This window comes from Aotus nancymaae, unplaced genomic scaffold (assembly GCF_030222135.1).
Source record: "Aotus nancymaae isolate 86718 unplaced genomic scaffold, 86718_ANA_hifiasm-v0.15.2.pri h1tg000028l, whole genome shotgun sequence".
NCBI classification, from domain to species: domain Eukaryota; kingdom Metazoa; phylum Chordata; class Mammalia; order Primates; family Aotidae; genus Aotus; species Aotus nancymaae.
This window is the reverse complement of record NW_026988441.1, coordinates 27,470,120-27,487,898: the sequence shown is the minus strand read 5'-3', so window position 1 is coordinate 27,487,898 and position 17,779 is coordinate 27,470,120. Positions and strand designations below refer to the sequence as shown.

At 53.5% G+C, this 17,779-nt stretch overlaps 1 pseudogene; it reads left to right on the top strand.

The window, feature by feature from the left end:
- The first annotated feature begins 1,288 nt into the window (after window positions 1–1,288).
- LOC135276820 (small ribosomal subunit protein uS13-like) lies at window positions 1,289–5,668 on the top strand (annotated as a pseudogene).
- Window positions 5,669–17,779: the final 12,111 nt, after the last annotated feature.

Sequence of the window (17,779 nt, the reverse complement as noted above, 5' to 3'; positions counted from 1 at the left end):
AATCCCAGCACTTTAGGAGGCCGAGGTGGGCGAATCACTTGAGGTCAGTAGTTCAAGACCAGCCTGGCCAACATGGTGAAACCCCATCTGTACTAAAAATTAGCTGGGCATAGTGACAGGCACCTGTAATCCCAGCTACTCGGGAGGCTCAGGCAGGAGAATGGGTAGGCGGAGGTTGCAGTGAGCTGAGATAGCGCCACCGCACTCCAGCCAGGCCACAGAGGGAGATTCTAGCTCAAAACAAAAAGACTAGTTACAAATTAGGGGAAGATATTTTCGATCTACTCAACAGATGGAGGAATATTATCAAACCTACATAAAGAATTTGTATAATGCCAGCTAGGTGTGGTGGCTCACTCCTATAATCCCAGCACTTTGGGAGGCCGAGGCAGGGGGATCACCTGAGGTCAGGAGTTTGGGACCAGCCCGGCCAAAATGGTGAAACCCTGTCTTTACTAAAAATACAAAAATTAGCTGGGCATGATGGTGGGCACCTGTAATCCCAGCTACTCCGGAGGCTGAGGCAGGAGAATTGCTTGAACCCGGGAGGCGGAGGTTGTGGTGAGCCGAGATTGCACCGCTGCACTTCAGCCTGGATGACAGAGTGAGACTCCACCTCAAAACAAAACAAAAGGACAAGTTACAAATTAGGGCAAGATATTTGCAATATAGTCAACAGATGGAGGAATACTATCAAACATATACAAAGAATGCCTATAATGAAAACTACAAAAAGCACAGAGTAGGATTTCACTAAGGAGGAAACACGAGTGGCAAGGAGATGACCAGCAACTATTGGGAATCAGGAAGATGCAAATTAAAACACCAGGTAGAGGCCAGGCACGGTGGCTCAAGCCTGTAAACCCAGCACTTTGGGAGGCCGAGGCGGATGGATCACGAGGTCAAGAGATCAAGACCATCCTGGCCAACATGGTGAAATGCTATCTCTACTAAAAATATTTAAAAAAAAATTAGCTGGGTGTGGTGGCGCGCACCTGTTGTCCCAGCTACTCGGGAGGCTGAGGCAGGAGAATTGCTTGAACCCGAGAGGCAGAGGTTGCAGTGAGCCGAGAGCGCGCCATTGCACTCCAGCCTGGAACCTAATGACAGAGCGAAACTCAGTCTCAAAAAAAAAAAAACCGGGTAGATGCCATTTGATTGGCAAAAGCTACAAAATCCACCAATACCAAATGTTTCCCAAGATGTATTCATGAGAAACTCACAAATGTCTTGGGGAGGCTGAACGATGTTGACACCTGGGAAAAACCTCTGGGTTTCCGCAACCCACATGCTCCAGAAATCCCCACACCTTCCTGCTCCCGGCCAGAGTGCGGAGGTAGGCACCACCCTGTCGGAGCTGGAGGACCTGCCGGAGGACAGAGGAGTCGGTACTTGAGGTTGGAGAGGGGACTGTGTAAGTGTCCTGGGGCTAATGTAACACATTTGCACAGCCTGGGGGGCTCCAGACAACAGAAGTTTACTCTCTCCCAGTTTTGGAGAGGAGAAGACTGAAATCAAAGACATTGCCAGGGTTCATTCTGTCCAGTGGCGTGAGATGTTTAAATGAGCTAATCGCTGGTACACACTAAACCCTTAGTATATGCTCCCTGGAAGAATAATAAAATACAGGAATACAGCAAAGCATAAATAAGCGTTGGTTGTTGATTGGATGAGTGATTAAGACTAAGTGAAGGGCCGGGCGCTGTGGCTCATGCCTGTTTCCCAGCACTTTGAGAGGCTGAGGTGGGCGGATCACTTGAGGTCAGGGGTTTGAGACCAGCCTGGCCAACATGGCAAAACCCAGTCTCTACTAAAACTCCAAAAATTAGCCGGCGTGGTGTCGGGTGCCTGTAACCCCAGCTACTCAGGAGGTTCAAGAATTGCTTGAACCCGGGAGGCAGAGGTTGCAGTGAGCCAAGATCGTGCCACTGCACTCCAGCCTGGGTGACGAAGTGAGACTCGGTCTCAAAAAAAATAAAGAAAGAAATAAAGACCATGTGGAGACCGGGTGCGGTGGCTGACGCCTGTAATCCCAGCACTTTGGGAGGCTAAGGTGGACGGATCACCTGAGCCCAGGAGTTTGAGACCAGCCTGGGCAACATGGTGAAACCCTGTCTCTACTAAAAATACAAAATTAGCCGACCGTGGTAACGTACCTGTAGTCTCAGCTATTTTGGAGGCTGAGGCTGCAGTGAGCTTGAACCCAGGAGGCGGGGAGGCTGCAGTGAGCCGAGATCCTGCCACCGCACTCCAGCCTGGGCGACAGAGGGAGACTCTGTCTCAAAAAAAACAAAGAAGACTAAGTGGAAATGTGGGTTCAGTGCACCCCCATCCCCTGGCCCCGCCAGATCGGCTGCCCATTTCCTCTTAGGGGTTTGCTCTGCCCAGCAGCAGGCGGTCAAAGCCAGAAGCTATCTGCAAACCGAAACTGGTCTGCGGCTTAGGCCACCTACTTGAGAAACCGGCTGTTGCAGCTTCCTCCCTGTGAGAAAGTCCCCCAGTAAAGCTGCATGGGAGAGGAGGTGGGTGGGGAGGGCAGACTAGCTTCCCCGGGGAGCTTGGGACCGGACGGGGCTGCTCTGCGCTTTGGTTTCCCCGTCTGCAACTGGGCACTATGGGGAAAGGGGATGGCAGGCTCCTGGCTGGGGAGTTTGGGTTTGGGGGTGCTGGACAAGTGACTTCACCTCTCTGAGCCTCAGTTTCCCTATCTGTGAACTAGTGAGAAACACATGGACACCAGAACTCCCGCAAAGGGGCATGTCCCTCCCTTCATTCAGGCCTCAGCCCCAAATGCCACTAAATGTCACCTCTTCCAGGAAGCCCTCCAGGCCTGCCTGATCGGGAAACACACTCCCTCTGCTGCATCTGGTCATGTATTCTACTTTCTTCATGGCACTTTTCAACACCTGATTCCACATTACGGAAGCCTCACGCCAGGGGCCTCATGTCCGCCGGGTCCCACCCTTGTCCCTAGACCATGAGTCCTACAAGGGCAAGATCGGTCTCAACTGTCCCCGGCTGTGTCCCCAGACCCCAGCCCAGGGCCTAAAGCACAGCAGGCATCTGGGAAAACAGATCTTATTATCAGCATATGATTATCCCTGGGCACTGATTAAGCCCCACCTGTGTACGGGAGCGTGCGACACTACCATGAATGAGATGCAAATTCTTTTTTTTTATGGAGTCTCATTCTGTCGCCCAGGCTGGGGTGCAGTGGGCGATCTCAGCTGACTGCAACCTCCGCCTCCCGGGATCAAGCAATTCTCCTGCCTCAGCCTCCCGAGGAGCTGGGATTGGTAGCTGGGGATTACAAGCGCCCACCACCATGCAGTTAATTTTTGTATTTTTAGTAGAGATGAGGTTTCACTGTGCTGGCCAGGCTGGTCTCGAACTTCTGACCTCAAGTGATTTGCCCACCTCGGCCTCCCAAAGTGCTGGGATTACAGGCATGAGACACCGTGCCTGGCCGAGATACAAATTCTTGATGGCAGAGGAGAGAGAGAGTGTGGGTGACTATGATATTTGAACCGAGACCCAGAGGAGGCGGGGCGGACTTATGGGCGTCTCTGGGAAGATGGTCCCCGGGAAGGCACGGCCCTTCCACAGGCCCTGAGGCAGAAGCCTGTCTGACTCACTGGAGGAGCTTGGAGGAGGCTGAGGTGGCCTACATCGATTAAGCAGGGTGGGAAGGGACGAGGCAGTGGTACAGTGAGACCCAGCTGGGCCGTGAGGTCGGGGGGAGAACCTTGGCTTTTACTCTGAGGAAGATGGGAGCCACAGAGGGTTCTAGACAGAAGAAGGATGAGTCGGACTCAGGACACCAGGGTGCGGGTATCTGTGGGGGATAAAGGGAGAAGTGAGGAGACCCGGAGGGGTGCCTGTGCTGGTCCTCAGGAGAGATGACAGTCTGGACCAGGGAGAAGGACCTTCGGGAGAAGGGATCGGATGTGGGAGTAATTTTGATGGTGGATGGCTGGAGGATGGCGCTGGTGTGAGCCCGTCTCACAGGGGAGGAAGCCGAGACTCTGAGAGCAGAGGGATCTCAGTAAAGGAGAGATTGGAAGAAACAGGTGGGGCGCTAAGAGGTGGCCGGGGTCCAGGAGGGAGCCCCCACACCTCCCCCAGTCATCCGGGCTGCCAGCTTCCTCCTGATGCAACCTGACCTTCCATCTCTCTGATTTTTTTTTTCCTATTTTTTCTTTTTTTGAGATGGAATCTCGCTCTGTAGCCCAGCCTGCAGTGAAGTGGCACCATCTCAGCTCACTGCAACCTCCACCTCCCATGTTCAATCAATTCTCCTGCCTCAGCCTCCAGAGTAGCTGGGATTACAAGCATGTGCCACCATGCCAAGCTAATTTTTGTATTTTTAGTAGAGACAGGGTTTTGCCACGTTGGCCAGGCCGGTCTCGAACTCCTGATCTCAAGTGATCTGCCCACCTTGGCCTCCCAAAATGCTGGGATGACAGCCTTGAGCCACCAACCTCAGTCAGATTTCGATTTGTATGACCTTACGTATCTGAGTTTGTAAGATTATATACGATTCATTTGTTCATTCGTTGTTCATTCATTCCTGGCCACCCCTGGGTGCCTGCCTTATTTGGGGTGATGCTCAAGGCCCCAGCTTGGGAAGGCCAAGGCTGGATAGAGATATTCCGGGTCCCATACGGTCAAGGCTAGACTGGAGGGAGGTACACAGGGCTGGTGGACCCCAGCGATCCAGGAAGCGGGGGGCTTCCTGAAGAAGGGAACCTCACGCCAAGGGCTCCGGTCTCTCCCTCCTCATGCTCTCCACCCCCGTGACAAAAGTCAGAGAGGTGAGGGCAATGTGGGGCTTCCAGACCCCAAATCTGAGCCTGGTGCCTGGCGTGGAACCCCAGAACCTGCCACTGTGTCTCCAGTGATCCCTGAAAAGTTCCAGCATTTATTTATTTTTTTGAGGCGGAGTCTTGCTCTGTCACCCAGGCTGTTGAACAGTGGTGTGATCTCAGCTCACTACAACCTCCGCCTCCCAGGTTCAAGAGATTCTCCTGCCTCAGCCTCCTGAGTAGCTGGGATTACAGGCGTCCACCACCACACCAGCTAATTTTTGTATTTTTAGTAGAGACGCGGTTTCACCACGTTGGCAAGGCTGGTCTCGAACTCCTGACCTCACGATCCGCCCACCTCAGCCTCCCAAACTGCTGGGATTACAGGCGTGAGCCACTGAGCCCAGACAGTTCCAGCATATTTTATGAGTACTCAACACTCAACACCAACACTATTTTGTGACGGCGGCAGAAAATAGCCTTCGCCGTCACCGCCGTTAAGGGTGTGGATGGAAGATACACTCACGTGGTGTTGAGGAAAGCCGACACGGACCTCACCAAGAGGGCAGGAGAGCTCACTGAGGATAAGGTGGACCGTGTGATCACCATTATGCAGAATCCACACCAGTCCGAGATCCCAGACTGGTTCTTGAACAGACAGAAGGATGGAAAGGATGCAAAATACAGCCAGGTCCCGGCCAGTTGTCGTCCTAGCTGGCCAACAAGCACCGTGAAGACCTGGAGCAACCGAAGATTTGGGGCCATAGAGGGCTGCGTCACTTCTGGGGCCTCGTGTCCGAGGCCAGCACGCCAAGACCACTGGCCACCATGGCCGTGCCGTGCGTGTGTCTAAGAAGAAATAAGTCTGGGCCGGGCGTGGTGGCTCACGCCTGTAATCCCAGCACTTTGGGAGGCTGAAGTGGGAGGATCACGAGGTCAGGAGTTCGAGGCCAGCCTGGCTAACATGGTGAAACCCCGTCTCTACTAAAAACACAAAAACTTAGTTGGGTATGTTGGCTCACACCTGTAATCCCAGCACTTTGGGAGGCCGAGGCGGGCAGATCATGAGGTCAGGAGTTTGAGACCAGCCTGACAACATGGAGAAAACTCGTCTCTACTAAAAATAGAAAATTAACCAGGCATGATAGCACGCGCCTGTAATCCCAGCTACTCGGGAGGCTGAGGCAGGAGAATCGCTTGAACCCAAAAGGCGGAGGTTGCGGTGAGACGAGATCATTGCACGCCAGCCTGGGGAAGAAGAGAGAAACTCTGTCTCAAAAGTAAATAAATAAATAAAATAAAATAAGTAAGTCTGTAGGCCTTGTCTGTTAATAGTTTATATACCGGGCTGGGCTTGGTGGCTCACGCCTGTAATCCCAGCACTTTGGGAGGCCGAGGCGGGTGGATCACGAGGTCAAGAGATCGAGACCATCCTGGTCAACATGGTGAACCCCCGTCTCTACTAAAAATACAAAAAATTAGCTGGGCATGGTGGTGCGTGCCTGTAATCCCAGCTACTCAGGAGGCTGAGGCAGGAGAATTGCTTGAACCCAGGAGGCGGAGGTTGCGGCGAGCCGAGATCGCGCCATTGCACTCCAGACTGGGTAACAAGAGCGAGACTCCGTCTCAAAAAAAAAAAAAAAGTTTATATACCTAAAAAAAAAGCCCCTGAGCCCAAAGCCCCGCCCTAAACGTCACCTCTGGTCCGCATTCCTGACTTGCACCAGGCAGCAGCCAAGGCCACAGGGAAGAGGCCCCGCTTCCTGCTGGACTGTCTGCTGGAAACCCAGCTCTGGAGGTGGGCTGACCCGCTGTCCGGTATGCAGGGGTGGAACCTTCTGGACTGACCATTTATGGGACAGGCCCCTAGAACGGCAGGCCCGGGACAGCCAGAGAGCCACAGAGCCCGCCAGCTCGACCAGGGTGACCATGATGCCACTGGGGCTGGGACATCTGCACCAGACTTCAGGAATAAGCCTCAGTTTCCCCACCTAAAAATGGGAGTGGAGCCAGGCACAGTGGTTCACGCCTGTAATCCTAGCACTTTGGCAGGCTGAGGCGGGTGGATTGCCTGAGGCCAGGAGTTCAAGACCAGCCTGGCCAACATAGTAAAACCCCGTTTCTACTAGAAATACAAAAATTAGCCAGGTGTGGTGGCGAACACCTGTAGTCCCAGCTACTCAGGAGGCTGAGGCAGGAGAATCATTTGAACCCGGGAGGAGGCGGCTGCAGTGAGCTGAGATGGAGCCACTGCGCTCCAGCCTGCGTGACAGAGCGAGACTCCATCTCAAATAAATAAATTCATTAAAATGGGAGGGGTTGTAGATGCTGAGCTGCTGGGCTTTGAGCGTTGTGGAGGGCTCTTACGTGGCTTGGGTCTTTCAAGCAGCGAGCGAGGAGCCCCCTGAGGTCCCTGGGGATGTGTCCGTGGAGACGCATCTCACATGGGGCCGGATGCAGGGGCCCGCAGGGCAGGGTGGGGGAGGCTGGCATCTGGGTCGTCCAAGAAGGTCGGGGCAGCAGACACTGGCCAGGCCTCGCTAACCCGGTTGGCACAACCCCACCTGGAAGAGTCTAGGGCTGGGTTGACAGACAGACAGAGGCAGGGAGAGGTGAGGCGCAGAGAGATCCAGAGAAAGGCAGAGAGAGAGAGAGACAGGAGAGATGGGGAGAGATGAGACAGAGATACAGAAAGAGAGAGAGACAAGGAGAAACAGAGAGAAAGGAGACCAGGAGACACAGAGAAGACAGACAGACAGACAAGGAGAGAGATGAGAAAGAGATAGAGGCCGGGTGCCGTGGCTCACGCCTGTAATCACAACACTGTGGGAGGCCAAGGCAGGTGGATCACCTGAGGTCAGGAGCTCGAGACCAGCCTGGCCAACATGGTGAAACCTCTCCTCTACAAAATACAAAAATTAGCCGGGCATGATGTGGGAGGGGGAGCTGCAGGCCCAGCTACTGGGGAGGCTGAGGCAGGAGGACCACTTGAACCCGGGAGATGGAGGTTGCAGTGAGCCAAGATTGCGCCTCTGCACTCCAGACTGGGCGACAGAGCGAGACTCGGTCTCCAAAAATAAAAAAAAGAGACAAAAAAAACAGAGAAACAAGGAGACAGGCAGTGAGAGACAGAGGCACAGAGTGATAGACAGGGAGAGACAGAGACGGGTGAAACAGAGACAAAGAGATGAGACAGAGACACAGAGAGACAGAGAGACACAGAGACACACAGAGAAACAGGGAAAGAGAGAAAGGGAGAGACTGAGACAGAGATAGAAAGACAGAGACAGAGGCCAGGTGTGGTGGCTCACGCCTGTAATCCAAGCACTTTGGAGACCAAGGCGGCGGATCACCTGAGGTCGGGAGTTCAAGACCAGCCTGACCAACATGGTGAAACCCCGTCTTAAAAAAAAAAAAAAAAGAAAAGAAAGACAGAGACAGAAGTGAGACAGAGAGATGAGACAGAGAGATAGAGAGACGCAGGGAGAGAGATGAGAAATGAGATGGACAAAGTTAGAAAGATGACACAAATATTTTGGGAGGCTGAGGCGGGAGGATTGCTGGAGGCCAAGAATTAGAGACCAGCCTGGGCAGCATCAGGAGACGCTTATCTCTACAGAAAGAAAAAAAAAGATGACACAGAAAGAGACAAGGAGAGAGACAGAGAGACAGGACGCAAAGAGAGAGAGAGAGACAGGGAGAAAGAGACAGAGAGGCAAGACAAGCCGGGCGCGGTGGCTCACACCTGTAATCCAAGCACTTTGGGAGGCCAAGGAGGGCAGATCACTTGAGGTCAGGAGTTCAAGACCAGCCTGACCAACGTGGAGAAACCCCGTCTCTACTAGAAATAAAAAAATTAGCCCAGTGCAGTAGCACATGCCTGTAATCTCAGCAACTCAGGAGGCTGAGGCAGGAGAATCGCTTGAACCCGGGAGGCGGAGGTTGCAGTGAGCCCAGATCACACCACTGCACTCCAGCCTGGGTGACAGAGTAAGACCCAGTCTCAAAGAAAAGAGAGAGAGAGCAAGACAGAGAAATAGAGACAGACACAGAGAGACAGGAAGAGGTGAGATATGAGAGCTAGGGAGAGACGGAGGGAGGAAGGAAGTTGGAGGAAGCCTGGGGTGGGCCAGGGGCTCAGTGGCTCACGCTTGTAATCCCAGCACTTTGGGAGGCTGAGATGGGAGGACTGCTTGAGGTCAGGAATTCAAGACCAGCCTGGGCAGCATAGTGAGCGCGCTTTCTACAAGAAAATACAAAAATTAGCTAGGCGTGGTGGCACACGCCTGTGGTCTCAGCTACTTGGGAGGCTGAGGCAGGAGGATCGCTTGAGCCCAGGAGGCTGCGGTGAGCCATGATCACACCACTGCACTCCACCCCGGGTGACGGAGAGAGACAATGTCTCAAAATTCAAAAAGATGAAAATTAGCCAGGTGTGGTGGTGGGCACCTGTAATCCCAGCTACTCAGGAGGCTGAGGCAGGAGAATTGCTTGAACCCAGGAGGCAGAGGTTGCGGTGAGCCGAGATCGAGTCATTGCACTCCAGCCTGGGCGAGGACAGCAAAACTGTCTTAAAATAATAATAAAATAAAAACACTGCTGCTTGTTTGGTTGGTTGAAAAAAAAGAAAGAGGTTTAGAGGTACAGGACCAGCCACCGGGAGAAGAGGCCCCTCCCACCCAGCCAGAGGAGACCCTGCCTGGAGCTCCTGATACCAGCACGTAAGGTTTAATATTCTTTCTTTATTTATTTTTTGAGACAGAGTCATACTCTGTTGCCAGGCTGGAGTGCAGTGGCGTTCAATCTCGGCTCACTGCAACCTCCCACTCCCTGGTTCAAAAGATTCTCCTGCCTCAGCCTCCGGAGTAGCTGGGACTACAGGCATGACCCACCACGCCCAGCTAATTTTTGTATTTTTAGTAGAGACGGGGTTTCAGCAGGTTGGCCAGGACGGTCTGGAACTCCTGACCTTGTGATCCGCCCGCCTCGGCCTCCCAAAGTGCTGGGATTCCAGGCGTGAGCCACCGCTCCCGGCCAAGGTTTAATACTATTAAAGGTGATGATATCTTGGAGGGTCGGGCCCCTCCTTCACCTAGCTCCCGCTCACCTCTCATAGGCCCCCCCGGGGAGTTAACTACCCCACGGCCCCGATGGGGAAACTGAGGCTCGGAGAAACTCTGGCTGCACAGTTAGGTGGAGGCAGAGCCAGGACTCGGTTGGGTCCTTGAGACGTTTGTCGACTGACTGTGTGACCCCTGGCCCCGCCAGTCTCCAACCCGGAGGAGAAACCCGCTCCTCTTCCCGCCTGGCGGGTGTTTTTTTTCCCTCCTCCTAGGTATTTTGGTTTCGGCAGGGTTAGCCCAGGGCGGGGACCAGAGCCAGGAGCAGCTCCAGGCCCGGGCGTGGTGGGGCCCGGGAGCGGGGAGGACTCGGGGAGGGAGCCGGGCCGAGGCCCCCGCCACTGGCACCCGGCAGGTTGCGTCCCCATCCCAATCTTCCTGTGCCTCAGTTTCCCCACCTGGAAAGCGGGGCCCTGCGTGATCGCGGCACAGCTCGAGGGGGACGCGTCGCACTTGGGGCCGGGCGGGGTTTCCCCGTCTCCGCCAAGGTTCTGTCCGTTCCGTTATTAAACATTGATAGAGGCCTCCGATTCATTCGGGGATGGAGCCAGACGCAGGTGCCCCAACCCGGGGAAGGAGGGGGAAGGAAGGAGGCGGGAGGGGCGGGGAGGATGGGTAGAGGTTCCCGCAGAGGGGGTTATCAAGATCAGGAGGATTCTTAGGTAGCACATCCACACAAGCCAGCAAAGGAAAATAGATCAACCTGACTCCATAAAATGTGTAACCTTTTCTTCTGCAAAGGCCGCTGTTAACAGACGCGAGGCGCAGTGGCTCACACCTCTAATACCCAGCACTTTGGGAGGTCGAGCCAGAAGGATCACTTGAGCCCAGGAGTTCAGGACCAGCCTGGACAACATAGTGAGACCTTATCTATACAAAAAATGTTTAAAAATTAGCCAGGTGTGGTGGTGTGTGCCTGTATAGTCCCAGCTACTGGGGAGGCTGAGGTGGGAGGATCACTTGAACCCAGGAGTTCGAGGCTGCATTGAGCTATGATTGCATCACTGCACTCCAGTAACAGAAAGAGACTCTATATCCTTAAAAAAAAAAAAAAAAAAAGTAAAAAATAACAATCCCAGCACTTTGGGAGGCCAAACGATCGAGATCAGCCTGGTCAACATGGTGAAATCTCATCTCTACTAAAAATACAAAAAATTAGCCGGACATGGTGGCTCATGCCTGTAATCCCAGCTACTCAGGAGGCTGAGGCAGGAGAATAGTTTGAACCTGGGAGGCGGAGGTTGCAGTGAGCTGAGATCGCGCCATTGCACTCCAGCCTGGGCAAGAGAGCAAGACTTGATCTCAAAAAAAAGAAGAAAGGAGAAGGAAGAGGAGGAGAAGGCAGCGGCCAGGCGCAGTGGTTCACGCCTGTAATCTCCACAATTTGGGAGGCTGAGGTGGACGGGTTACTTGACCTCAGGAGTTCAAGACCAGCCTGGCCAACATGGTGAAACTCCGTCTCTACTAAAAATACAAAAATTAGCCAGGCGTGGTGACAAGAGCCTGTAATCCCAGCTACTTGGGAGGCTGAGGCATGAGGATGATTGCTTGAACCTGGGAGGCAGAGGTTGAGATTGGGCCACTGCACTCCAGCCTGGGTGACAGAGCAAGATCCTGTCTCAAAAAGAAAAAAAAGAGGCCGGCACAGTGGCTCATGCCTGTAATCCCAGCACTTCGGGAGGCTGAGGTGGGCCGATCACAAGGTCAGGAGTTCGAGACCAGCTTGGCCAGCATGGTGAAACCCTGTCTCTACTAAAAGTACAAAAAATTAGCTGGGCGTGGTGGCGGGCGCCTGTAATTCCAGCTACTTGGGAGGCTGAGTCAGGAGAATAGCTTGAACCCAGCAGGCAGAGGTTGCAGTGAGCTGAGATTGCGCCACTGCACTCCAGTCTGGGTGAAAGAGCAAGACTCCATCAAGGCAAGGTAGGACAGGGCAGCGTAGGGCAGGGCAGGGTAGGGCAGGGCAGGGTAGGGCAGGGCAGCGAGGACAGGGCAGGGTAGGGCAGGGCAGGGCAGGGCAGGGCAGGGCAGGGCAGGGCAGGGCAGAAAGAAAGAGAAAGAAGGAAGGAAGGAAGGGGTAAAAGTGTTGATGAGGATGTGGAGAAATTTGAACCCTCATGCCTCGCTGGGGGGAGTGTGAAATGGTACAGCCGCTGTATGGAAAAGTTTGGCAGTTTCTCCAGAAGTTAAACATAGAATCACCATATGACCCTGTGATTCCACTCCTAGTTATCAATGGAGAGAAGTGAAAACAGGTGTTCACGCCAAAACTTGTACACAAACGCTCAGAGCTGCCCTGTCCGCAGAGGCCAGAAGATGGAATTCACCCAAATGTCCGTCGACGGCCGGGTGGATAAATAGTGACACAGGCACACGATGGCTGCTATTCAGCCATCAAAAAGAATGGAGCCCTGATACACGCGGTGACGAGGATGGATTTCAAAACCATCTGAGTTTCTCTCAGCAAAGAACAGACAAAAAGGCCACATATTGTTATGATTCCACTGATACGAAATGCCCAGAACAGGCGAATTCACAGAGCCAGGGAGCAGATGAGTCGCTGCCAGGGACTGGGGGAGGGAGGTGGGAGTGACTGCTGATGGAATGAGGTTTTCTTTTTGTGGAGAGGAAACTGTTCTAGAATTAAGTATGAGTGATGGCTGCACAACCTTGTGATTGTACAAAAACCACTGAATTGTACTTTTTTTTTTTTGAGAGAGGGTCCCTCTCTGTCACTCAGGCTGGAGTGCAGTGGTGCAGTCATGGTTCACTGCAGCCTCAACCTCCTGGGCTCAAGTGATCCTCCTGCCTCGGGCTCTGGAAATGGTGCGATTTCAAGCGTGAGTCACCACACCGTCTCAACTGTACACCTTAAGAGGGTGACTTGTATGGTGTGTGAATGTATCTTAAAAAAGGAGGAATGGCCAGGCACGGTGGCTCACGCCTGTCATCCCAGCACTTTGGGAGGCCGAGGTGGGCGGATTGCCTGAGGTCAGGAGTTCGAGACCAGCCTGGCCAACATGGTAAAACCTCATCCCTAGCAAAAATACAAAAATCAGCCGTGCGTGGTGGTGCCAAGCCGTGCTTGGGAGGCTGAGGCAGAAGAATCGCTTGAACCCAGGAGGCGGAGTTTGCAGTGAGCCGAAATCGCGCCACTGCATTCCAGTCTCCTGGGAGACAGAGTGAGATCACATCAAAAAAAAAAAAGAGGGAGAAGAATAAAACTAGGCGCAGTGGCTCTTGCTGGTAATCTCAGCACTTTGAGAGGCTGAGACAGGAGGATCACTTGAGCTCAGGAGTTCAAGACCAGCCTGTACAATATAGCAAGACTCTGCCTCTACTTTAAAATTTTTTTTAATTTTTTTTTTTTTGAGGCAAATCTGGCTCTGTCTCCCAGGCTGGAGTGCAGTGGCACGATCTTGGCTCACAGCAACCTCCGCCTCCTGGGTTCCAGCGATTCTTCTGCCTCAGCCTCCTGAGTAACAGAGATTATAGGCGTGTGCCACTGTGCCTGGATAAATTTGTATTTTAATTTTTTTTTTAATTTTTTTTCTTTTTTTAAAGATGGGGTTTCACCATGATGGCCAGGCTGGTCTTGAACTCCTGACCTCAGGTGATCCATCTACCTCAGCCTCCCAAAGTGCTAGTATTACAGGCATGAGCCACCGCGCCCGGCCTAAATTTGTATTTTTAGTAGAGACGAGATTTCACATTGGTCAGGGTGGTCTCAAACTCCTGGCCTTGTGATCTGCCTGCCTCAGCCTCCCAGAGCGTTGGGATTACAGGTGTGAGCCACCACGCTCGGCCTTTAATTTTTTTAAAAAAGAAAGAAATGAGTTAAAGAGAAATAGAGAGAGAAAAATGGGCAAAGGACAGAGCTGGGAGAAGGGCCTTCCTGGGCAGAGGACCTGGCATCTGGAGCACAGATAATAAAGTATCAGGGGCCAGGCCAGGGGTACCCTGAGTCCAGAGTCATCTCCTGCTGCCCATGGTTCCCAGAAACCTCCGACACCTCAGTCCCATCCTGGCTCAAGGGCAGAGGCAGAGACATCTTTTTCTGACCAAACCCAGAGGCTGCTGGAGAGACAGAGAAGGAAGGTGCTGGGGAGGTAAACTGAGGCAGCCTATCTCCCTGATGGAGACATGCTTCCCACCTATTGGTGGGAGCCATGGAGAAGGGAAAAGATGGATGCAGAAAGACAGAGACAGAGTAGAGGAGGTGAGAAGAGGGGCAGAGGCTCTGGAGAGGCTGCCTGACCACACCCATTTTATGGACCAGAAAATTGAGGCCCCCAAGATGAATCACTTACTCCCAGCTGAACCGCAGCTAGAAGAAACTGCACATCTCACAAGTCAGGCCCTGATTCTCCGGCTCCAGGACCCCACAACCTAAGAATAAAACCCTAGCCCAGCCCACAGGTGCAGTGGTTCACGCCTGTAATCCCAGCACCTTGAGAGGCCAGGACAGGAGGATCGCTTGAGCCTAGGAGTTTGAGACCAGCCTGGGCAATATGGTGAGACTGTCTCTGCAAATAATCAAATAAACTAAGCTGAGTGTGGTGTCACGTGCTGTGCTTCTGGCTACATAGGAGGTTAAGGAGGGAGAAACACTTGAGCCCGAGAGGTCCAGGCTGCAGTGCACTGTGGTAACGCCACTGCACTCCAGCCTGGGCAACAGAGCCAGACCCCATTTCAAAAGAAGAAAAACAACTCTGGCCCATATGCCCCAAGCCCCAGGTGGGCTACAACCTTGTTCCCCCATCCCCCGTCCATTCCCCACCAGCCACTTCAGGGCCTTTGCACTCCCTCTTCTGGCCCCTCTTCACCACCTTGGTCCTAGCATTGCCTCCTCCAGGAAGCCCTCCCTGACTCCCTACTCCTCACATCCCCATTCATCACTCTTACGGTTTCTTATAACTATTTTCCCCTCCCAGCTAAGAGTCCCTCATGACCAGGCAGATCCTGACTTGTGCAAGACAGGGACTGGCATACAGTAGGCACTCAATGCTGACTTTTTTTTTTCTTTTTGAGACAGGGTCTCACCTTGTCACCCAGACTGGAGTGCAGTGGCGTGATCTCAGCTCACTGCAGCCTTGACCTCCCCAGGCTCAGGTGATTCTCCCACCTCAGCCTCCCAAGTAGCTGGGACTACAGGCATGTGCCACAAACGTGACTAATTTTTGTATTTTTAGGAGAGACAGGGTTTCACCATGTTGGCCAGGCTGGTCTCGAACTCCTGAGTTCAATTTCGGACTCCCAAAGTGCTGGGATCACAGGCGCAAGCCACCGCGCCCGACCCTGACTTCTTAAATGAATGAATGAAACTGAGCTGTGAAATGGGGGCTAACACAGTCCTGACCCCTGGAGCTGCCGCAAGAAGCTGAGTCATGGCTGCTCTGAGGAGCCCTGGAGTAATGGTTGCATAGTAGTTGCTCAATAAATATCAGGCCAGGGCTCTGCTAAGCAAACTCGCTGAGCCCATTGAGATAAGGACTCCAAACCCCTTCCAGTTTTATAGATGGGCAAGCAGATGACCAAAGAAAACCTCCTGTTGGTCATTTTCTAGGGGCAGAAGGACTCCAAGTGGCTTCATCAAAACAGGGAACTGAAGCTGGGAGCAGTGGCTCATACCTGTAATCCCAGCACTTTGGGAGGCCGAGGCGGGTGGATCACGAGGTCAAGAGATGGAGACCATCCCAATCAACATGGTGAAACCCCATCTCTACTAAAAATACAAAAATTAGCCGGGCTTGGTGGCAGGTGCCTGTAATCCCAGCTACTCAGGAGGCTGAGGCTGAAGAATCGATTGAACGTCGGTGGGCAGAGGTTGCAGTGAGCTGAGATTGCGTGCCACTGCACTCCAGCCTGGACTACAGAATGAGACTTAGTCTCAAAAAAAAAAAAAAATATATATATATATAAAGGAACCAGATGTAAAATGTTGGGTTTCAGGCATGGCTGGATCCAGAAATTAATACTTCATCTCTGCTGCTGTCTTCCCTGCAGACTCCTCTAGCAGGCAGGCGCCCCCACAGTGGGAAGGAAAGAGGCTCCGAGCTCCAGGCTTCCTTCTGTCCAGCTCAGCCTCCCGCTGGTGGAAGCAGTGTCCTGCATTTTCCCCATGCACTCTGGCAAAAGTCCCAGTTAGCGCGTCATAAACATTGCCTGTCTCCCACTTCTTGCGCCCAAGGGACTCCTCATAGGGGTGGGTTTGCAGCCAGCTCTAGGGGCCACCAAACGAGGTCCTAGAACACTGGGTGGGCTCAGGACTGGATGGCCGGCAAGTGAGCACTTAGCTGACTGGAGTCCCTGGAGGTCAGGTCACTCTCATGAGGCCCCTTATCCAGCATCCCTTTCTCTGTCCACTTGGCCTCCTCCAAAGCCTGGAGCCCCGCCCCCAAAAATAGGGAGGAGAGGCCGGGCACTGGGGCTCACGCCTGTAAACGCCGCACTTTGGGAAGTCGAGGCTGGTGGATCACTTGAGGTCAGGAGTTCGAGACCAGCCTGGCCAACATGATGAAACGCCATCTCTACTAAAAATACAAAAAAAATTTTAGCCGGGCATGGTGGTGAGCACCTGTAATCCCAGCTACTTGGGAGGCTGAGGCAGGAGACTCGCTTAAACCCGGGAGGCGGAGGTTGCAGTGAGCTGAGATGGCGCCATTGCACTCCAGCCTGGGCAACAAGAGCGAGACTCCATCTCAGTAAATAAATTAACTAATTAAAATCGGGAGGATAAACGCTCAAGGGAGGGGCATGCCTGCTGGAGGGAACGGGTTAAGCAGAAGCTGGGAGGTGGCAGATCCGGAGTGGGGCGGTGGCTTTTGCAGAGCTCAGCTGCCACCATGTGGCTGGGGCACGGGGCCCAGGCCTCTGTTTCCCCATCTAGATGCATCGATGGGGAAACCAAGGCTCCCCACCACCAAAGGGGCGGGGCCTGGGCCTCTTGCCTCCTGGCCCCATTGGCTGCCTCGGGTTTCTCCCCAAGAGGCCTCATCCTTTTTTGCCATAAAATTCAGTCGTTCTGGGCCTTAATTCCGCTCCTCTGTCTGAAACCGGAAAAGTCTGTTTAGCAAACGCGGTAGGAGGAGGCGGGGCGGGCCGGGCCGGGCCGGGGAGACGCGAGCCGCTGCTGCCGCCTGGTGGCCATGGGGGGAATCTGCGACCACCTGCTAATCGCCGGGGCTGGGGTGGGGTTTCAGGAGCCCCCCAACACTCCGGCTTAGACCACAGTGGAGATCGGGGGGCGGCGACTGCAGGATGCGGGGGAGGTGGGGTGGTGTGAGCAGGACGGGGGAGGACTCGGTGTGTAAGTGAGGCAAAGGTCCTGCTGTGAGTTGCTGGGTGGGAGGAGGAAGGAGCTCCTGTTTGGGAGGGCCAGGCTGCTCCACTCCCCAGGCCCTCCCTTCCCTTGCTCAGTCCTGACTTAGCAGGGTTCTGAACTCTCATCTGGCTTTGTCTCCCCAAGATTAGGTGCTCCTGGGGGAGGCCCAGAGGGAGAGATTAATAAATATATGCGGAATGAATGAATGAATGAATGAATGAATGAATTCCCAGGCTCCTATTTGGAGATTTTGAGCAGGGCATTAAAGCTTGAATTGGAAAAAAACACCCAAGAGGAGGCTCATTTAGGATGATTTTGAACAGCTCTGTAAGCTCATTATCATCACCCCCATTTCATAGGGGGTGGGGGTGGGGTGGGAGGATCATCGTCTTCCCCACAATGTTTACAGCCCCTTCTCCCATATGCCTGGATCCTCCAAGCTTCAAGACCCGCAATGCTGCAGGGAGCCCTTGAGTCCAAACTCCCCATCCAGTGCTCCCGGGATCCATCTCAGCCCCTTTGCCCCCATT